We start from the raw sequence: 23912 nt of genomic DNA, 5'->3' as shown, positions 1-23912 counted from the left end.
TATACAAATTGATATAAAATCTACAAGATTGAGAAAGCATCTAAGTAGGAGATACCGCTGATATTTTCCCCAACCAAACCATCTACATGAAAAACACATTATTAAAAGAATGCCTACGTGAGTACTAGCTCCACTTAAAAAATGTCAAAGTATTGACTGTTTTACACAGGGTTTCAAGGAAAAAAAACTATTTAATTAACTTCTCATGATTTTATCATAGAACTACTAGGTTTAAATGCCACAAAACCCAAGAAATTTCAAGACAAAAATTAAGGTATTAGCATCATAACGCATCATAACCCATGAGGGAATAATTCACTACCCATGGAAAGACAAAATCAGAAGCTTACTAAAAAACAGTGGAAGATATAAAGGAAACAATGACAGCAAAACTTCAGAATTTGTGAAGGGTTTTTACTACATTTATAGAGCTCTTCAGGGAGAAGGGGTGGTTTACACTATGAAATAGGCAGAAAGCTAATGCCAGTTTGCAGTTATTTGTAAGTCTGCAGGATACAGCAGTATAACTGTGGCAAAGAAATTCCTCTGTTAAGCCCAATTTCTTGCTTGTCTGAAGAAAACAATAAAAAATTCAGTATCCACAGCAAAATGGGAGGGAAAGAGATACCAGCTTTAGAGTTTAGGTTGAAAGCCTTCAAATTTCTAGGAAGAACATCTTATTCAACCAGCATACCCAGATGATATGAAGACAAAATGCTCTTTCTCCCAAGCTACTTGTATTATTTTTTATTTTTTCTTAAAAAGCTCAAGTTCACATTGCTTAGGATTGTAATCCAGCATGGTTCTTAAAATGACATTACATGCAGGTATATGAATACATATATACGTATATATTTTTTCAGACCAAGAAAATACACTTGATGAAAAACTGAGTCAGTGAAGAGGCCAAGATCATTATTATATAGTTAGTTTTTGATAGTTTTGCTTTTTTTTAATCAAAACAAATGCTACGAAAACTTTTTTATATGCCAAGAAGCAAAACAAACAAAAAGCAACAACCATATAACAATAGAGACTGCTAATTTGTTGCTAAGGGGAAAGTCTCAGCCAAGGGGGAGAAAAATTGGCTGAAGAACCCAACAGGAGACATGAGACTGTAAATCATCAATTTAAAAACAGCTGTGAGTGATCCTGTCAGCTAGGTTTTCCTTTTTGCCATGCAACACCTTCTCCTATGATGCTATTTACACAATCATCACTGGGAAACTGTCTGGGAAAGTCACCTAATGACTAATTAAAGGGATTGCTCATCAAAGATGGCATGATGACAGTTAGACCTACCTCCCCTGTTCCCCCAAACAAGTTGCTGCTTTTCTGATTTGTGTCATAACCATTATATCATTTAAATATAATTACATATGTGAGAGAAAGTAATCTTTTCACAGGATGCATAAAGAAAGCATAAATATTAAAAAAGCAGATGATTGCAAATGACTTGAAAGAGCAAGTGATTAAGCTTAATGCTTGTAATTTAAAAGGCACAGGCAAAGCACATTCACCTACACACTTGCAGAGCTCTCAAGAAAATCAAGCCAAGACAGCTCACTAGATAATTTTAGTGTTATTTAGCCTATAAAGATCACCACAGAAGGAAAAAAAAAAGAAATAAAATAAAATCCCTGCCTTCTCTGGTGGCCAAATTTTGATGGCATATGTTCATGAGTACTACGTGACTACTAGAAGGATCAACAAAAACCAACTTTGAACTGAGCATGAGATACACATACCTTTCAGATTAGGCTACTTTTTTAATATGTTTAAGCAGTACCTACACCAAATTCTGTATGCTGCTATGCAGCAAAATATATTTAAAGCCACACATACCCCTGAGAGTAAGAAAAATAGCTTTTTCTTTCTCTTTAGTGAAGAATATAATTTCACATATCACTACTCATATTCATTCACTGCTGGATGTAGCTTTCTGTTGATATTTTTCTTTTTATTTACATTTCATAAATTTTACTTGCATTATCCAGGTGCATTCCATGAATCTGGTTTGCATACAGTATGGCAAACATCTACTGCTAGCTAACTTGCTTTGCCCTAATTATTGGCTGCAGCTGGTCAGATCCCTCACTTGGTCCCAGCAGAATACTGTGGCAAAACTGCTGGAAGTCATAGTAATTAGTCATAGTCTGACAAGAGCAGAAGATGCACTTGTTAAAAAAAGAATGCACCTTTTTTTTTTTTTTTTTTTTTCTTAAGGGAAAACAAACTCTTAAACACAAACTGCAACAGAATTCTCTGCATTTGGGAGTTAGTTGATTATCTCTGTGGAGACAATGAATATCATATTCACACAGCACACTTTTGGAAAGAAGCTCAGAGTTGACAGCAAAAAAGCAGCAGGAGAATTTTAGTGGCACACAGAGGCATGGATCTTAATTTTATTACTTCACCACAGCTTGTCAATTCTCTGTGAAATAAGAAACGACAATTCAGACTATACCCCATTACAGTGAATACTCAATAAACAGAGAAGTCAGCTTAAGTAAAGGTCTGTGTCTGTTTGACTCTATAAAAACATTTTTTCTCAGCCGATTCCTCTGAATGAGCTCTATAAACTCAGCCAGCCTTGTATGTAAATGTAAAGGGTTTGAATGAGAGTAAGTTTCTCTAATGATTAGATTGCAGGTTTAGACATCTGTGAAGGTCAACAGGTTTGATTCAAAGTGCTTTGATTCAGCTTTTAAATCTTCATTAGTTTAATTATGAACCGTTTTCTTTACTATTGATCTAACTGTACGTATCTATGTAGAGGAACTGAAATATCCTTGTTAGCAAGAGAAAGAAGCCAATCTACTATGGCAGTAAAACCAGAAAATATTCCTCTGAATTACAAATCATGTACACAATTGAAATTAGCGGGAGTAGTTGCACATTTTTTTCCCCTTGGAACACTCACCTCTTGACTGGTAACTGAGTGAAGATGTGCTCTACCATGGGCCTTCCTGACATGCAGTGGAGAGGTCCTTGACCTTGTTTGGCCAAAAGGATCTATTACTCTACTGGAGAACAGTTTACCTTTTTTGAGGGTGATAGTCTTTAACATTCCTGATGCATATGTGAAACAAAATCATGCCTCACTTCTCAGCCTTCACTGTCTGGCTTTTATATGGTAACCCCTCTCTCTCATGTTTGACTTTTGTTTTACTGAGAACACGAGAGTATTACTGTCATGGCTTAACCCCAGATGGCAACCAAGTACAATGCAGCCACTCGCTCAGTCAGTGTCCTCTCCTACCCCCACCCTTATGTCCAACACCCCCCTCCCCCAGGATAGGCAGGAGAGCTGGAAAAAGATAAAAATGCAAAGGTTGAGATAAGAACAGTTTTGTAAGTGAAATAAAGTAAAATATAATAATAGTAAAGCAAAGGAAAAAGAGAGGACAAGAACTCAAGAAAAAACTGATGCAATATGATTACTCACCACCCACTGACCAACGCCCAGCTGGTCCCTGAGTAGTGATCAGTGGCTCCCATCCAAATCCCCCCAGTTTATACATTGAGCATGACATGGTATAAAATACCTCTTTGGCCAGTTTGGGTCAGCTGTCCTGACTGTGCTCCCTCCTGGCTTTTTGTGACCCTCCTCACTGGCAGATCATAAGACTGAAAAGTCCTTGAGCTAGGGTAAGCACTACTTAGCAAAAATTAAAACAACTAAAACATCAGTTTGTTGTCAACATTATTCTCAGACTAAATCCAAAATACAGCACTGTACCAAACACTAAGAAGAAATCCCAGCTGAAACCAGGACATGCTGACATTTCAATTTTAGGAAGGGTTAAATAAAGTGATTAAATTGCTCAAAACATTGTCACCAATATCTATGTTCCCATAGAGATGTTCACCATTATGTTCCGAAACTGAATAGCCTTCATGCTTAAATAACTTATTTTTCTTTTATTAAATAATCTCTGCTTTTCGTAGTTATCTTTATCTCTCTTAAACGTCTGTCAGATTGACTATGTCCATGCACAGTAACATCATTATAAAAGTGTGAATCATTGAGCTATCCTTCTGTGCAGATCAACATCAATTTTGGTCTGAGGGCACTGTGGTAACACCTAACTTCCAGTGAGTTCACTAGAATTTTGTAAAACAGGATACGAGTCAGAACAAAGGGGTAGATTCAGATGTCAATAGCTTTCTCATGAATGCCAGTGATCTCAAGCCATTCCCAACCTGTCACTGAAATAAAGGAAGAAGCACACCTCTGAAATTATGTATATTCCTTTAGAAGAGTTTGGGAAAGATCAGAGCCCAGCTCCAATCACAAACAAAATATCAGCTAGTGAAAAAGATTAAGTTACTTTAAACCACTTATCCTGCATAGGAATATCTTTAAAACTTTAATAATATTAGGGAAGAAACTGAGAAGCATTTTTATCATTCTCTTCTGGAATTACTGCAACTAAAGAGTTACTGTGTATCTAACACAGGGGTTATTTTTTTATTTTCTAATCTTTTGGATTAAGTTCAGTTCTATATATTGTTCTGTTGCTGAACACTTGCCAAAATAAAAGTTGCTTGCTAAATTTTAAACTGTCTCGGCTGATATTTCCCACCCTCTCAAGCTGACTTTTTAAAAATCTGAAGTTGAAGTAAGTTTGCTAGTTTGGCGTCAAAGAAAAATACTCTAAGATAGAGTTCCCAGAGCAATACCATTCGCTTCGAAGTTTTAGTGCCTCAGAGTTAGGAGGTTAGAGAATCCCTTTCTCCAGTCCCTGGATATGTTGTTTGTCTTTCTCATGGAAAGGAATTCAAACTTGGATAAATTACTGAAAAGCCTTCTTCACACAGCATTGTGGTAGACATTTATGCGGAGCCTGTATTTTCTTAATTTTTTTCCTATGCACAAAACAAACCCTACTTTCTAATGTCTCACATGTGCCTACAATGCCACAGACAGCTGAGCAGGACTTCACTGGCACTTACTCCTCCCACCAGATGTCCAGTTCTTAACACGCTTCCAATCCCCAATCATCCTCTTATTCTGAGGAAAATGAAAATACTCTTGGTTTAAAGACAAGTAACTGAGGGGAATGCCAGAAGAAAGGCCAGAAGATCCAGAGTGCAAGGAAAGAAACATACAGAGAGAAGGCAAGAATCAAAGTAGAGGAATATGCATGCAAACACAGTAGATAAGGATGTAAGAAATCATACGTAGGCAAAGCTGTGAATTTGAAGGGAAGATTAAAAGAAGAACCTACAGCTATTAGAATTGTGATTCTGGGACAAAACCAACTTTCCTTAGTCTCAGCAACCACCTATGAAATTTCTTTATCCCAAGAATCTCTCTATCTTGTTCCTTGATGAAATAAAAAGTTTCATCTGAAATCAAAGTCAAACATTTTCAACAGAGGAGACAGTGAATTTTAAGGTACTTGGTATAGCCTGAATACACAGCACATTGGGATGAATCATAACACAGAACCGGATAAATCATGCAGTTTTCCCTGTAGTGCCTCTGATTCAGTGCCTAGGGTAGGTTCTGCCCAGTCAATGATCATATCTGTATAATAAATGAAACTATCTATACATATCTTTCTTAAGTTGAAATTGGAATTTTTGAAATAACTGAGATAATGAAGTTACTGAAGAGTACCTATACAATCACATCTTTGCTGCCACCATCAAGTTTCTAAATGACGTATGGAATGCTGAGGATTGCCAATTAATTCAATTGGATCCATGCTTTGAAAATTACAAAACTAAAACCAAAGAATAGCAAAAGAAAAAAAAAAACACAACCAAAAAAAACCCCCTGCAAAACGCCCCCACAAAACCCACAAAAAACCAAAAAGCCAGATAAAAACCTATGAATTTTTGAAAATTTTAAGTGTTAAAATCTCTTTGCCTCAGCTTTCTATATGTGAAACAGGCATACAGCGTTGTGATAAAGCCGTTATTTTTTGGAGCATTTACTACAGAATAGTATTATGGGACTCAGTTAAAGTTGCAAGAACTCTAATTCCATCAGTTCTAACCAACTTTGAAATGGTACAGCTACTTCTGAACACATTAACACACTAAACATAATAATGTGCCATTAACCTTTGTAATCCAGGCATACTAGATATACATGCATATTCTAATAATGTGCTCTAATATGATCATCATGATATATTACTGGAATATGCAGACAAGAATTAGTCTAGTACCTAACAACAAAAAAATACAAAACAGTTTATCATCATAAAATAACAAAAATTAATTCAATTTGCAAGATGTTTCTAAATGCCTATGGCCTATTTCTATCTAACATTTTCAAAGTACTGCATGGATTGTTTCTGAGGCCTCGGAATGGAGGCAAACTTTTGGAAAACTGTGAGTTTCGTAGAAACCAACACACTTTCAAGACTGCTTAAGAGAGAAAAATGATGATGTAATCTGATTAGAAATTTAATGATATTATGCATACACAAATATGGTATCTGTTATAAAATGATATCTATTTAACCAGGAAGAATACCAAATACGGTATCTATTACAAATATGGTATCTATTTAACCAGGAAGAAAGAGAAAATACCTATCTTGCCACTCATACCTATCAACAAAAAATAATTAACATTTATTTTTCACATGCTTTTCAAAAAACTGTTCAAGAATGAGATCATATACTTAGCTGCAACTTCTGCTGAAGAGCAAAATGACAATACGATTAATAGCTCCTCCAGCTGTCATAAACTGATTGACTTTGTCATAGCAGCATCAAACCATCTACATTCCCTAGTGGCTGTCTGGAAGGAAAAAGAACTCAAGAACTTCAAACTTACCACTGGATTAATGACAAAATGTCAGAGGTTTGGAGTAAAAATTTCTTACACCCCCTTTACAGAGTGTCACCTATATGACGACTATGAACAGGAACTAGAAATTAATGACTTTTTCCACCATCCTAAAGAAGGAACGTGAAGATGAAATATAGATTCCCTTGGTTAATCTTTTAGCCAGGGGGCACTGTTTCAAATGACAGACAAAGGTAAACGAGAGCCTGAGGACACCTACTTTTCTCTTTGAGCAATACCAGTGGTACAGTATGGTAAAGGAAATCCTAGGGTTGGTTTAAAAAAAAAAAAAAAAAAAAAGAAATTAGTACACATTTTTAAGTTTTCTCATGGCTTTAGTTAATGATAAAACATAAAGATACAAAAAATTATGCTGGATAAGTAGTAGACAAATTTCTATTGAAAAGCAAGACAAATAAATAAGGGTCTAAATCCAAATTCAAGACTTGAAATAAACTCCAAAATAAAAATTTTACTACATCAAAATACTATTTGCCTAACTCATTTTGCATGAATACCATGCCTAAAACATTTCATTTTTCAAAAGAAAATTTGTCTTGACCACACATTTCAGCTCTAGATTTATTTTTCCTCAAAGTTTCATTTTGTTTGCTTTTTAGATGAAGTTTTTTCAACCCTATATAAAATAAAGATTAGTCATTCATCTGAGAATGCACACAGACTAACTAAGGAGGTTTTTTGTTTGGTTGGTGGTTGTTGGGTTTTTTTTTTTTCACACAGAAAAACATCTTTTTAAAGGATAAGTACCAGCCAACAGTTTTGATTTTTCACCAGTGGGAAGTAATACAAAAAATTTCTTCTTCACATCAGCTCCCAGGACCACAGCCAGAAACACACTGATACATGGCCACTTCCTTTGCTGAATGGGGAGGGCTGCTGGTCTTCACTTTGAAATCTCAATTCAAGGACAACAAGCATTTCTTTGGCTGAGCTGAATTATCATGCACTTACACTGTAAATTACTGGTGTACAGTCACTACTGAGAATTAGTCATACTTCCCTGGTTGAAAAGGAGTCACAGAGTATTAAAAATAATGGACCTGAATAGTAACTTATCAGCAAAAACGTTGGGCTTCCATTAACATCTTTCTTGGCAAAAGACAGTAAGAGGAATTTTTGATAACCTATATGAAAAAAGCTTTTGACTGTTCTGTGAAATACTCTTTGAAATGCTCTTCAGAATGAAAAAAAAGAATTTTTAAGGAAAAGACAGACGACTATTACACAAAAAAGTCAGACTATGTGATCTTAAATTATTTTAGAATTTTTACCTTGAATTGTTTTTTAACTTTAAAAACAATTTCTGCTAATTTACAATGTGACAATACAACTTCCAGAGAGCAAAAATGTATGTCCTGCACTGTACTACAGATCATCTGTCTCCAGCCCCTACAAACAGTACAAAGGGCAATCACTTTCTCTTACAACCTAGTAATTGTCAGAACAAGGTATGAATTTCAAAGAAAATGTCTACTTACATGCTGCTTTTATTATTTTGAGCAGAAGAATATAAAATTTATCTGCATTTATCATTTTTCCTGGAACCCCCAAATATCACTCAAGCACTACCACTGAGTAGTAAAAATAGAAAGTCCTTCTGAATTCACAAATTCAATTTTCTGAAAGTTTTTAACAGTCCTACCTAATGTTCCACTTTAACTTGAACGAAATTCATACAAAGTGTTACAGAACCTGTATTTTAGGCTAAATAACTTCCTCTATTAAAATAAATTATTTTTAGCTTTATAAGTGCCACTTGCTGAGGTTAAAATCCAGTTAAAACCTAAGTAAGCTTCTAATGTCCTACTTACTCAGCTAATAAAGTTCATTCTCCTAATGACAAAACCTAAGTATCAGTGTTAGTGGTATGAAACGATTAATACGTTTTCAGTCTCCTTTGTTTCTCCTCACCTGACTCTCTGCTTCTGTCTTCCTATTTCTGTGGTACTTGTCAAAATATATGTGCTTTGCTAAATGACTTGAGCTCTGAATATCTTCTGAGATTTATCACAAGAGCTGATACTTGAACTTAAAACTTTAATGGCACGCTTACAGCCTTATAATTCAGAGATAATTTAATTGAGGGTAATTCACTAAGATCAATCAGATCTAAAAAAAGATAGGGTGGGGAATGAAAAAATGAAACCGGCAAGGAATGTACCAATGAGACACCGTTTAACAGAACACCTTTCATTAATTCAAATGTTGAATCAGCCACTGAACACTTGCAAATCATGAACATCTTCAAATCATCTAAAAAAAAAAAAAAAAGAAGCCACTGAGCTTGCCATGGAGATCATCTCTGTAATCTGACCTAATATACCATATACTGATGTTTCTGTGTACACAGGAACTGAAACTTGAATGTCAAACATCACCAAAGCCTTGGATTCTCATTTATTGTTTTTCATGTCTGCATCAATTTTCATCTCTAAATTATCCCTCTGTGGTTACTTGAAGTTATGCAGAATGATTTCCAAGTTGAAACAAGCTCAGCAGTATCCCCACTGGTTTTGCCAGAGGCAGGCATTGTTTTGGCTCACCTGGCAGAGCTGTATTGATGCCTGTGCCTCAGGATAACTGCACGCAGTTCTCAGCCTCCGCTGTAGTAATGTGAAAATTGCACACTCTGTGGAGTTTGTGAAGGATACTGAAACCCAAATTATTACACGGTCAATCATTCCGCAACAATCATCAAAAAAATGCTTACCGTATCACTTTTATTACTCTATTTTGTTTTGACAACTGAACTGTAGCTTAAATTTCACCCTGCTTTTCCCCTCTTGCACTGCCTAAAACCAAACTCACTAATATTTAGTCTTGACTTATTTGAAATTCAAAATATGAAAAGAAAAATATTCAGAAACCTGAAGTGAGAGTAAAAGTGCATTGCCTGAGCATAACACATCCAAAGCCACTACAAAAGCAACATGTCTAATTGCACACAACAAACACAATGGGCTCCTCTCGCTACATCTACCTGGGAAGAAGAGAGTGGAGAATAATATTCCTGCTCACTTCTTAGAGAATTCCTTGAGTAGACGCATTGCTTTTTCTTCTCTTTTGTGGATGGATTTAAGAAGACACAGCAGATGGCCTTTGGAACTGGAAGCATCTATGGAGTTTAACAGTCTACCTATCAATTTCTGACCACACGGAGCAGAAACAGAAGCACAGAATTATTCTTTATACCTGATACGTTCCAGCTGAGAAGGCTTATTTGCATGCTTGCATAATGGCATCGGGATACCTGAAAATAGTGATTTATTTTTTTTTTTATAATAACTGATCTTTCATTTAGAGAACTGAAAATTATACACTTTTAGGAACTACAAGCTCTACATGATAAGAAACAAATAGTTGCATTTTTCCAAAGGGAAGAGAAAGTTGCTGTGTTCTATAATGAATAAAATACCCTGCTGTTAAGACTAGGGATAATTTAATCCTTTCTTGATTAATTATTTTAAAACCTTAGGAGAGAATGGGTGGCAGACTGATTTGCAGCAAGGCTAACTTCACAAACTTGTGTTATCTTCTCTCTCTGTAACACTGCTAGGAGCTTCTTTCCTGCACCCACTCAAGCCAGGGGCTTTACTACTTGCGTAAAAATGACCCTGGCTCTGATATGGCCCACCTGTATCACCTTGACTGAGGTGGCTAAAACAGACCAGTGAGAAAATCTGTAAAGATATAGAAAGGGTGAAATTACAGCCAGAGAAAAGGCTTTTTGAGATGGAATTGCTGTCAGTTTTGTGATTCAAAAGGGAAAGCACCAGGATAGAAAAAAGTGCTAGGCCTGGCTGGGATAGAGGTAGCCCTTTACAGTGCTGTGACTTGTTTTTTTGTGGCTAAAACACTGGTGTTCTGGCTGTTGCTGAAAAGTGTCAAAGCTTTCTCTCTCCTCCTAACAAGTAGGTTGAGGATGCACAAGAAGCCGGGAGGTGGGACAGTGAGGACAGCTGACCTAAGGGATATCCGTGACCATATGACATTGTGCTCACCACTAAAAGTTTAGACAAGGAAGGAGGAGGATATTTGTGGTTGTGGTGCTTGTCTTCTCAGGCAAGCCTTACACGTGCTGAGGTCTTGCTTCCCAGGAAGTTTATGCCAGCTAAGCACCTCTCAATTTAAGGGGAAAAAAAAAAGAAAAAAAAAAAAAAGCTTCATCTATCTAGGGAATAGCTGAGGGATCAACACTTCCTTGGGCAATAAGAGCATGGCTCCAGATACACTGCCTTGAGACAGACCCCAGCTTTCCTGTCACCCATGTTGCACAGATGTGCCCTGGAACACAGCTACAGGATACTCCACGGTGAGTCCTAGTTTTTTCTGAGACCTCATTGAATATGTACATGAATATTCATTCAAACAGAAAAATGAATCTTGATTTCCCACTTCATGGGTGACTACTGTAAAAAGCAGGAAAGAATCGTGTCTCTCTCTACTGCTCCAGCTTTTTCTTTACATATAAATAATTAGAAAGTAATTTTAGAAAGCTTTATCAGAATATTCCTACAAGTTCCAAGTCATTAGCCTTCCTCCCCGCTCCAGACTGGAGTTTGTAACTATTCCTGTCTCTCTGGTTTACTCGCTCATAGCAGATCCATTTAATCTCCCTAGCCCACGCAAAGATTGGAGGTGAAGGAGGGGGGTGAAAGAGGTTTTACAAAGGTAATGGTAGAAGAAAAAAATATTGCAGCTGAAATTTTAAAAGCTTTCTACAGATTTGGAAGCTCAAATCCCTGCTAATTTTTACAGCATCTTCTGGAAAATTTTAATGCAAACTCTTTGCAAAAGCATCATCTAATTCTTTAGTTGTACAGCTAATGAGGCTCATAAGAGACTCAGTACTGAGACGAACAAGGAAATTAACTAGAATTTACTTCCTGATTTATCCATATGTTTTCTGTATAAGCTACTTACATTTAAGTCTGAACATAAATTTCCATTTTCCCTTTTACAGATTGCAAATTTAAGCAGAAGAATATATTAAGTCATTTTCTGTAGACTACATAGTAGGCCTGTAAAAACCAGGAAATTGATGGCACTCAGCTTCATGGTGATGAAACAGGTAAGTTACAGCACAATATAAATGATGTGATTTTAATAAATTACATTTGAAGGTACAATAATGGACTAACAACAGCTTTTCTCTCAAGATATTTCAGACATTACTGGCAATACTTATTGGTAAAAGATATCAGTAAAATGCGAACATATCTTCGTACTTACGACTTAGAATGCAAGTGACATTGAAACCACCATTTAACAATATTAAAATTGATGCGCTAATGAATCAAAGTGCTATTCTCCACTTTGAAAATAAATTAAATTACATTTTAATCTTCTTAATTTACATTTGTACTTAGCATTTGATATGCTGACTAGCAAGAGGTTCCGTATGAGTATTTAGCAGTTAGCTAATAGTATACTACTGCCTGCTTTTATATTCTAAGAAACTGTTTTAATTTCCTCCAATAAGCAAACAGAAAAACTTCTTTTTGCATCGATACAGCCAGCAGTCACCTTAGAAATAACCAGTAATAGATGCTTTGTAATATACCCATGACCACCCCATGGGAAACAGCTGCTTCCAGCAGGCCACGAGGAACCAAGGCTTCTCATGGAAAGACTTGGGCTAATCAGTCTTCTGGATGTCACACCTATGATGCCACACTCTGTGGATGAACATTATGAGCCACACTGTCAGCTACCACAATAACAAATTACAGTTGAGTTATGTAATCAGTACTGTACATCCAACTAATGGCCATTCCTTGATGAGATTCAAACTTGACAAGACTTCGTAGGATCCTACCAGCTGAGCAACACAGGAATTTGTTTATCTGACTCCTTTCAGCAAATCTACCTGGACATCATACAATTTTTTGATCTTGTGTATCAGTGTAATCTTTACTAATTTCCCATAATGGAGCCCCATATCTTCTTCAGAGTTGGTCTTCCATTAATGTAAAAATCAATCTGTGAAGTAATAACCAGTCTTGAGGATAATATGGATAATATCAAAGGAAATTTTAATCAAATGTAAAGACTGAATTGTGGTATCTTTTGCAAGCCTTTTTTATGCTGAAAAAAGTCACATCCACACTATAAAAAGACTTCTATATATTATTAAAAAAGCCCACATTTATGTTCTAGTCTCACATGTGCTTTGCTCCCATGCTCACTAAAAGTCACGCCTATGACAGTATGTAATCCCCCATGTATCTAAAATAGTCCTTTGCTATGTCTGAAAGGTGGACTGAATTAAAATGTCAGAAAATCCTATGCACACAGTTTTGGGTTACACATCCTTTTTCTTCTTATCCTTTGTCCTGACCTACTTATGGCCTTTTTTGCAATAAAGTTTGAGTTACCTGTACAGGTACATTCACCTATTTACCAAGATACATACTGCATGAAAGCAATAGTTAGACCAGGGAGAAGAAGCATCTGCAATAGCCTGCTCTGTCTACATTGCATTTTTAACTGATGTGACCTGCATTATTGAAACACTGAACAAGAGTATAACTTGTAATTAGCTATCTTCTGCAAGTCTTCCAGGAAAACAACGACAGTCCATATTTTAATAACATTTCAGCTGTAAAAAAGGATTCTAGAAAATCTCAGAAGCCCTATTTCAGCAAAGATCTGAATACATTTGAATCTGTCTCTTTTTGACTGCATCAACATCAGCACACATTAATTCTCCTGTGCATGGATTCCATGTGTTATTTGAAACATCTACGAAGGCCGTATCAGAAACTCAGTATTCAGGTAAATACTGGAGTTATTTCACCAGAAACATCCCCATCTTACCTCAAGCCACTTGGGTAAACTTGACTTTTTTTTTCTTTTTGTGATAAGAAGTATGTGCTTAACGATAGCACTGCCATTACAGTGAGGAATGCTATCATGTCAGTTCCTGCATTCTCCATGCTCCAAATCTATCAGTCAGAGATGTCAGGTCTGTCACATAAATTGGGACAGAATTGAATTGGTCTGTGTTTATGAAACACAGACTTTTATATTATCCAGCTCTTCCAGTGTCATATTTGAAAGCAAATGAACTATACAGGGAAAAAAAAAAAAGGATTTTAATCTTATTTAACAGATTTTTTTTTTTTTTTAAACTTCTATTACAACACCTAGGAAAAGAGGGAGCTTAGAATATTTCACAAAGTATTTCAAGATTAACTAGAACAACTTCAAACAATTAAGCTCAGGAAGCACCAATTTAAAAAAAAATATTGGTGTGCCTTTTGGAGGCAGTGAGATTCTACTAAGAGTAACCTAAGAAAGGTTCATGTTACAGTGCACATTAAGAAAGTGTCTTGACGCTAATTATGATAGCTACCAAGTCATTTAAAAACCAGAGCACTTTGTTAATACAACAAAAACACTTAATGTCCAACAATTACATAATATAGACTAATTCACTTCTGTGCAATTTCACAGACTGCAAGTGCAGTTATCATTACTCTGTCACTCTCAGCCCACATGAAAATACCACATCTCATCAAAGTATATTACTGAGAATAAACAAGACATTCGAAGAATGGAAGAAAAAATCACTAATACATAATTTTCATAAACAGACATAGCTAGAATAAAGCCCAGAAATACTGAATCACATGACCAATGTCACACAGGAAGCCTATGGCAAATCTGAGACCTTAACACAGATATGGCAAACCCCAGTTTGCCATACCACGTGAAACTTTCCTATCTTTAAGTTTATACCTGTGTAGATCTTGAGAGAAGTAGTTTAAGATTAAATGGAAATGTCAAAAATACTTATTAAGTTGCTCAGCCCAGACAGCATTATAGATATTTGCTTGAATATTTGATTTCCTTTGTTTTAAACCACCAGTTTCAAGGTCCTATTTTCCCAGTAACTGATCACAACTGGAACCTGTTCATAAAAGGGTTTTGTTAATTAACTCTAAGTGTGGATTAAAAAAAAATAAAATCATATGTTTCTCAGCCTGTCTGAACTGATACTGCTAACTCCCTGTTGAAAAAGGCAGATAGAAAGAACTGCTTGTACTTGTTATTCAGTGGGAAAAAGAGAAGAATGCTAACTTGTGCCAAATATTTTTAAGTGTTATGAATTTACATCAGTTCATAAGTATAAGATTTTGAACACTGAATTTTAAAGTTGGTTCGCTGAATTTTAAAATGGGTTAGTTGTTTGGTTTTTTTCTGTTCCTTAAAATGCTTTATTCCCATTAAAAAAAAAAAAAAAGAAAACAAAAGGAAAGGAAAAATATCATGTCTCAGTTTGGAAATAAAAATACAAGAGGATTACTTTAATGATCCAGTATGCATGACATATCTTCATGATGAAAGCTGCAAATTGCTGTTTGCTTATGCTGAATTTTTTCATTAATAGACAATGATTTATAGGTCTTGTCTGTGAGCAACACCAGTTCTGATAATTCTGGGATAGAAGCACCACATAGATGGAGTGACAGATACCAGGATGCTCCTTGTTTCTCCTCCTGTTTTATCTCAAAAATGAAGTTCCTTTTATATTGCTCTACCACCAAAAAAAAAAAAAAAAAAAAAGTCTATTGCTTACTCTACAATTCCTTCTGCAATCAGTATCAAAGTATGACAGTTATATGAAGAGATCTGAAGAGATCTGAAGAGATCCAGCCATTCTGCAATACATACATGCACAAAACAAACCTGGCTTTTAGCTGACATCTTTGCTGTCAACATTAAAAAGGCAAAAACCAGTGTGGATAATGGGTGAACTAAATAAAGCACATATTGGGTACCCAAAACACCTCCAGAGCCAAAGGGAAAACTCTGGACTCGAACCAAAGAAATAATTACAATATGCACCCAAAATCACCAACTGGACAACGAATGCGACCTGTCACTGGGTTAAAAGAAGTTTTGAATCCAGAGAAGCATATTGCACAACAGTGATTTAAAAAAAAAAGAAAAAGTTTAATTTTTTTTTTTTTTATTACTGTATGAAATCTGTATAGAAAAATAAATTTTCTAGGTAAGTATGGAGAATACCACCCCCAAAGAAAAGCACTATTATATGACTGAGATTTTCTGTATTCTTTTAGTATTTTAGTTTCAGTTATTATAAATGCAGCTGTTACAGACAAATTTGCAGTCACACATAATAGAAACTTTCTATGTTATTAATAGCGTGAATAATCCCAAGCTTCACCTCACTTTCTCGGAAAGAGGGAGGGCAGGCAGCAAACCTTTCTGCATGTAGCTTACATTACAGAACATGGGAATTGCATTATGCCAGCTGTTTTTCTCAGGAATGAATCAATACTGGCAGAAGGGTCAGACTAATACATTGAGATATTTATTCTCCTGTTTGTCATTCTTTTCTCTACCCTAATGCAGCCAAACTGTTGAAAACCTGGTGAATCACAGTCAACATAGCAAACATTATCTGTGAGGCGGATGTCACCAGTCAACACCAAGGCAGATGCTAAAGTAGCACTGCTCATCCTGGAAGGTGCCTTCAGCTGTGCCACTCTCCCTCTCATAGCCACACCTACCCAGTCTAAAGAAGCTTCCATCTGTCTCATTTTCAGATGATAAACTTTCTGAGATTGTAAGTCAAAGCAAATGAGGTTGGCACTTGGGTTAAATCACAGAATAGAATTTTATTTTTTCAATTACCTTTTTTTTAAAAAAATGCATGTTGATGTCAGAGGAATATCTATTTTATTTGCATTTTATAAAATATTGTGGTACCCTGATCCTACAAGGGTGACAGAGAAAGCAACCCCAGATGTTTGCTAACTTGCAACGTTAAAAGTTTATTAACTTCAGTTTCTACAGCTCCACAGTAAACAGGCATGGTACTGTTTGCCAGATAATCTTCTTCCTGCAGAAGCTTGTTGCTGTAGCAACAGGCTGGAAGAGCCAGGATGCCAAAGTGACCATGCCATATGTGCAAGCAATGGAACAGCGGTTCCAGGAGAAAAAAGTTGAAACAAAAGACTAAATCCAGCTGCAGCACTGCTGAATGATGAATGCTGGAGTATTTCTACACTGTTTATATAGTTAAATCCACCGAGAATGAGCCTCTTTGTATAAGTAAGAACATCAGAAGACATTGGAGTAAGTGCAGTTTTTTTCCTTTCTGTTTAGTTTTTTCCCCTGCTACAAAATGTAGTCCTGACTCCCTCAGAGACTACCTAAACATGAACTTATCACCCTGATGACTAATTTTCAAGCCAGTTGGCACCTAGATGCTCTTTGCAGCCAGGTCTTAATGTGACCTTGGATATGTCATAGTTATAGCATGGTTCCAATACTAAGTTGTAATGTTTGAGTATTTATTAGAACTATTTTCTGTTAATAATGAAGTACCAGGTTAATTTGTACATTAATAAATTAAGCATAGCAAAAGGATAGTTAAGTGCTGATAAATAGGAGCAGTATAATTCACATGACTAAACCCATATCCTTCATGTAACAGCCAGTATAGTTACAAATTCGTATTTTTACATTTATCAAATCTAGTAAACTTAGACACTAAAGGCTGTCTAAAACAGTGTCTCCTTAAAACTGTTGGCAGCAGTCTTCACTTTGGAAACTGCACAACCTCATTTCCTTGCCTCTCTCCTTCAATTCACACATGCAGGGGTTTTGTGGGTATATTTATTACTTGGGTTATCTGAGGTCTCTCCCACTGATCATGACAGTCAACAGACGTGCTTACATTTTCACATATACATACTTATGCACACATACATACTTCTGAAATCATATTCTCTGTGAGCATATATGTACACATCGTATATGTAACATGTATGGAATATTATTCACATGTGTGAGGAATGGTTTCCTCAGGTTTCCCCCGAGCCTTCTCTAGGCTACACATTCCCAGCTTTCTCAGCCTTTCCTCATAGCAGAGATGCCGTAGGCCCTTTATCATCTTGGTGAGCCTTCACTGGATACTCTCCGGTCCTTCTTGCACTGGGGAGCCCGGAACTGGTCCCAGCACTCGTGGTGTGGCCTCACCAGTGCTGAGCAGATTGACCTAGTCAGTAATTTGTGTAAGGTGATGCAGGATACCATTAGCCTTCATTGTGGCAAGGGCACATTGCTGGCTCATAGTTAAAAATAGTTAGCAGATGTATACATAATTAATGCCTTTATACAGATCAGAAACAAACCAAACCAAAAAGAAAAACCAAAAAAACACAAAACAACCACACTCAGGAATTTCAAATTGAAAAATAAGCAAACAAAACAAAACACCCAAACCAAAAGTAAGGTTTTAATGCAAAACCTGACTCCTAACATATTGCTGCTATTCTGTTCTTTATGGCACTTCCTTCCAAGCAACAGAACAGATTTAAATCTTTTCTGCCTGGAATTCAGCAAAAAAGGGTTCTTTCTTGCTCAGAATATTTTTCTCCATTTGTTTAATCAATAAATTCATTTTATGCAACAAAACACAATCTGGACTTTTAGTCAAGCTGATTTATGTCCCTGCTTTTAATTATAATCAGATAAACAATCATAACCAGTGAAAGTTAGAAGAGGTATAAAAGATAAACTAATTTGACTCATTTTCTTCCAAAATGAAAATGTTATCTTTCCTAGCTTATCTTGCATTGTACAAGCATCAACATCTGTACATCTAGTAAATATTTTCATGTCAATATTTCAGTAACATTAAAATCCTGTTTAATTATAACAGCACAGATCAGGTTTTCCCCTGAATTGCATTAGTGAATTGCATTGAAAATGCTTCTCAAACATCACTGCCAAATGGCTTGTTCAAGTCTCTGCAGAAAGGGCACTGCTCACTGAGGAAGTGTCAGATCTTTGCTGTCAAAATTATCCTCAGGGGACACATTTTACCATCTCATAATGTTTCTAAACCTTTTCAAACACTTCTGTGGTCTCATAAAGATTTCCCTTGATACCCTGTAAACAAAAGGTCAGATCTGCATTTACCCAGGTTCCACAGTTACAAGAGATTTATCACTGCATTATCTGAAGATATTGCATGGGCAAGCAAGCTGGAGCACCGTATTTCATTTCAAGCTGCTGAGGCCTCCAGCTCTTACTTTGCCTCTTTTGGTGGGTTTCTGTTTTTTGTTTTTTTTCCTCTTAGCAGAACTGAAAACAAGGCTCAAAAGAATATTTTAGTTTCTTTTCTAGAGCACCTAAACTGTTCAGTTAAAAAAATAGAGGTAAATTGAATGATTCATGTAAAGAAGCAAGAAATGTTGACTCTTTTGTTAGGTTTGGCTGATGAGCAGTCTTAAAGTAAACTAGTTATCCAGAGATACATTTTTGGCACAGAAATTAGTCCTGATTATCAAGCACTGGAGAAGCAGAAACAGTTCAAACGGTGTGGAGAAGCTTTACAAAATAAGAGATAGAAGTCATTCTAAATCAAATAGCAAAGAAATAATATTTGTCCATTCCCATTTGTTTACTTTGGGCACTTGACGGAACTTTCTATGCAGTGTCAGTTCTCTCCTCTGTCTCTGCTGTCAGCCAGCACCAGACAGAAGCAGAGGACCAAAAGCTATTTTTAAGTTTTTCTTTCCATCCCTCTCTCCACTTCCCTTAATTGGCTAGGTTCAGGTCCATGTTTTCCCTTTAAGCTAGAATTTGCCTGAGCTCTTAGTGTTAAGTTTTAGCAACAGATGGTACACTTCCCTCTGAGTTAATTCTGAACCAGTATCTCAGGGTTGAGATTGCTAGAGCTGTTATCTTTCAGCAGAGATCCTGATTTTATAATCATTACCAACCCAAAGCCTACTTCAAAGAAATAGTTGTCAGCTCTGCTGTGGTATTATTCTGTGTCAAACAGCTGCTTCAATCCGTCTGAGAGAGAGATGCTATTGGAATGCTGAAGATGCAATAGTGAAATAGGGTATTAAATTAAGAGTTATTCAATATTTGCTACTCAGTAAAATATCCTCTCCCATTCTTTCTCCCCAAGAACACCCATGTTTCTGCAAGTTCCTGCTAATAGGAATGAAACAGCTTTCCTAAACCTGGAGTGTAGGCAAAAGTAATAAAATAAAATTTAAATTAAACCTCCCCAAAACCTCCTGGAATAGCAACTCATTTAATGGGGAAAAACAGAACAGAAAACTGAATTACAACAAACAAACAAACAAACAAACAAAAAAACCAAAAAAACAAACAAACAAACAAAAAAAAACCAACAAAAAAACCAACCCAAAAAAACATTGATCAACTGTGAGGGCAAAGCTGGAGAAATGGTTAAAATTATTTGATAAAGTTAAAAGGAGAACAGGAGACAGTCCTTGGACAGCAAAAATGGTGAGAGTGGCACAAGGAAGCAAGGGAAGCCTAAGAGGATGAGTAAAACAGTGAAAGAAGGAGAGTGGCAATGGGAAGGGCACAGAACACAAAATCGTCTGGTCAGGAAAATGCCACTAGACTTATCTGTGAAACCAAGATCTGATGTTAGGAAATTCAATAAACTCTAGAAAGATGTTGGGAATTTAGCAGATGGGCACAATAAATACATATTTTTAATTTAACATGTTCTTACAATAACTCCAGTATTAGCACCATGGGTCATGAATCTATTAAAAATATGGAAATAAAGGGAAAATGAAAGGAAATGAGCTTGGCTCTTGGTATTCTTGATTCCTTGCATGAAGAGCAAAATTCAATTGAAATGTTTCCTGGGGCAGAGGAAGATTAAAAGAAAATTAATGGTACTCTACGGGCACAAATAATGTTTCATAGAGTTTGTCTGTGGTTATCATAGCTAAAGGCTAAATAAAACATTAAGTTCGAGTGAAACTCTGAATCATATGATACTCAGTTGCTCTTCTTGTTGCCTAAACAAACTCCATTGCACCAACGAGTAAAGCACTGAAACTAATGAGTCTTACTGTTTTGACCTCTAACCAAAATCTTTATAGTATCTTTAGGTGTCAAAAGGTTAGATAACCTGTTTGGTTAGTTGTTTGAGTTTTTTCACCCAAGGGATACTCTGGATACTTAATTTGCATAGATCTTTTACACAGCAGCCTCTGAATTCTCTTAAAGGCAACCTCATTTGTCTTTCAGCTACTGTCTTCTCAGCATATTGACCTTTATCCTTGTTTATGCCCAATACTTTCAAAGAAATGTAATGTTATGCAGAAGTTGTTTTTTAAGGGACCCTTCAATTTGTCTGCAAGTAGGACATTTCTTTACAGTAATTTAAAATCAAAAATCAACCATTTACTCCCATTAATTAAATTTGTGGAACAACTGGGAACTATTAAAACATATATGGCATGAAGGTTATCCTTTATGCTAAACATTATTCTTGGTCTCATTTACTCCATTCAATCTCAAATTAACCTTGTCATCACTACTGAATTCAGCAGGAGTTCTCCTCTTCATCCTTCTCCCTCCCCTGTTCATAAATCCTGTAACTTAAGGGCCATTACAGTATGAAATCTTAAAACTAAATGGTTTTCATTGCTTTTCTGTACACCTTATCATAGTATTGCTGAATAAGGCTTGATCCTCTTCAGAAGATCTCCCTAGAAACCAGAGTTTTGTTTGGTTTTAAATTGTTACTTATTGTATTATACTAAAATTATCGTACTGTGAGAAATGTATTATGCACTTGATGTGTGTGCTCATGCCCTGGCAATTGCTTACTAAACAAGGATCTTCTAGGTGCTTTATGAGCACGTACCTTGGAAACAGCAGCAAGAAAGAAAAAAAACACACACCTTAATAAACCATTTGGGGTTAATGGATTAAGGAATGCTTTTGTTTAGCTATGGTTTCCCTTGAAGTTGCGTCGGCAACTCCTGTTGCCCCGTCTAGAGCTAGCAGATAATCAGGAGGGCCAGAATTTTTCACTGAATGAGCTATGTATCCTGGCCAGGGATGTTCTTTTCCAAAACATGTTTTCATTCAAGCAACCTTTTAACTGGCAAGTTCTGTCCCCTTATTCTACACTGAAAGCTTGGCTTAGGGTTGACAGTATCTGGCCTAATGTAGTCAATACAATACAGTCAGTAGAAGTGAGAAGCTTCCTGCAATAGTGAGCAATTTATACTGTCCACTGAACTATACATGATGCAGTAAACAGTAACATTAGACTTCAAATCTCTTTTTTCAAAAGCAGTAGGGTGTGCATCAGTAGTGACTATCATGGATAGTAACAGCTTGTTTTAAAATAACTTGGTTTTTTGAAGCAGAGATACGGGAATAGAGTGATGCAGGTGCACAGACAAACATCAGCCAAGATGACTTCAGTCAGGTAGAAAGTATATCTTGAAGTTATAAAGGCAAAAACTATTATTGATGGAAACAGGTAATACTTTTCATTTTAAAATAAGGTTGATTTATTTTAATAGATAATCACAGTGTTCTGGAAACATGTTAACGTAGAATATCTTGTATAATTTCTCCTTGCATATGGAAAAGATTTAAGCACTGATTCACCCTGTCTCCACCAAAATCTTAAAAGTAGACTTCTCATTTTTGCATATTGGACTGCTTGTCAGCCAGCTTCTGTCAGAAAAACCTTTTCAGCTCCTGGTGGCAGCTCAAGGCTCGCTCTTCTCCCTGAACGTTGAACTTTTATGTCTAAATACATAAGAAAAATATTTTATGTCTAAAAAATATTATGTCTAAATACATAAGAAAGAATATTTAAGCAGAGCAGAAGTCCAATGTGGATGACGTGCAGTGCTTAAAGAAAACTTTGGCATCAGCAGTATGTGTAACAACCTCGTTCACTCTATATCTAGTGCAAGCTCAATACTAAATGGCTCCAGTCCTGGAAAGAATTCCATCTTATTCAATTGATATTTCCAGAAGTTACATAGAAAAATCCTTACAATTTTAGAATACATAAGAAAAAATATTAAACTGTTCCTCAAAGCTCATACACAGTTTGAACCCAATCTGCACTTAAAACTCACAACGAATTATTTCACCCTTTCATAGTTTGACAAAGAATCATACACTGGTTTCTGCTGGAAGGGACCTTAAAGGTCACATGGATCCAACTCCCCTGCCACGGCCAGTGACACCTTCCACTAGATCAGATTGCATAAAGACCCATTGAGCCTGGCCTTGAACACTTCCAGGGATGGGGTAGTCACAGCTTCTCTTGGGAACTTGATCCAGTCTCTCATCACTCTCACAGTAAACAAGGTGAGATCTACAAAGTTTTAATAACTAGAACAAAGCAAGGGCAAAGAAAAGAGGAATGTGACATCCAGATCAAGGAGAACATCTTGGAGAAAGTCTCCAGAGTGTCTGGATAGTCTGCAAGATGCAGTCAGACTGCACAGGATGGACAAGTTCAGCTCTTTGAAATTTTCAGTTAGGGGTTGATTAGCCAAGGACATAAGAATGGTTTGAGATCTTTTGATGGAAGATAAAAGATACTTGCATTCATTACACTGCTGCATAAATGCCTATGGCCCTTTGTGTTTAATGAGACAACATATATGTTTACAAAAATAGAAAGAAGATTCTCACCTTGGAGCTCTTCTAACAGGTATGAAGTTATGTACACACACATGATCAATCATACATGATCATGCCTCTAGGAAAATGTAACAAACAAGTATTAACAACTAACCTCCTAAGCAATAACCAAACATCTTATATATGGTACTTAAAACATTTAAACATCATCCCATGTACTAATACTTTTGCTCTGCTTTTTCTTTTTTTTTTTTTTTTTTAATTATGCTCTTTTTCAGTGCAAAGTTATCATAGTTCAATATTGAAACCTGTTCTGTAATTTGACCTCTTTAAAGAGTCACCTACCAATTCAAATTCTTTTAATTGTTATTTGACACTGTGGGAACCAACCTGGCTTGCAAAGGAGGCCAGGTGAATCCCCAAGGTTTAGTGTTCTGTTTCATTTCCATACCCAGTCACTTACTGTGAGGCCATTTGGCAGCAGCAGTCCTTAAGCCTTCAAATAATTAGTTCTTGCTAAGATAGGCGGAGATCGTAGGAAGAACACAATATGGACGACTATAACCAAAACACCTTCAACCAACAGCTCACATTTCTGCAATGTGCCCTACTTGGAAACAGTTGAAGA

At 36.2% G+C, this 23912-nt stretch overlaps 1 protein-coding gene across 1 annotated transcript in view; it reads right to left on the bottom strand.

Moving 5' to 3' along the window:
• Nucleotides 1–23912, bottom strand: part of CCSER1 (coiled-coil serine rich protein 1) — a gene marked incomplete at both ends in the record, with an annotated part of 646590 nt that overhangs the window by 196191 nt on the left and 426487 nt on the right. The window lies entirely within an intron of this gene.

This window comes from Psittacula echo (assembly GCF_963264785.1).
Source record: "Psittacula echo genome assembly, chromosome: 1".
Classification (NCBI taxonomy): Eukaryota; Metazoa; Chordata; class Aves; order Psittaciformes; family Psittacidae; genus Psittacula; species Psittacula echo.
This window is presented reverse-complemented; position numbering and strand designations above follow the sequence as displayed.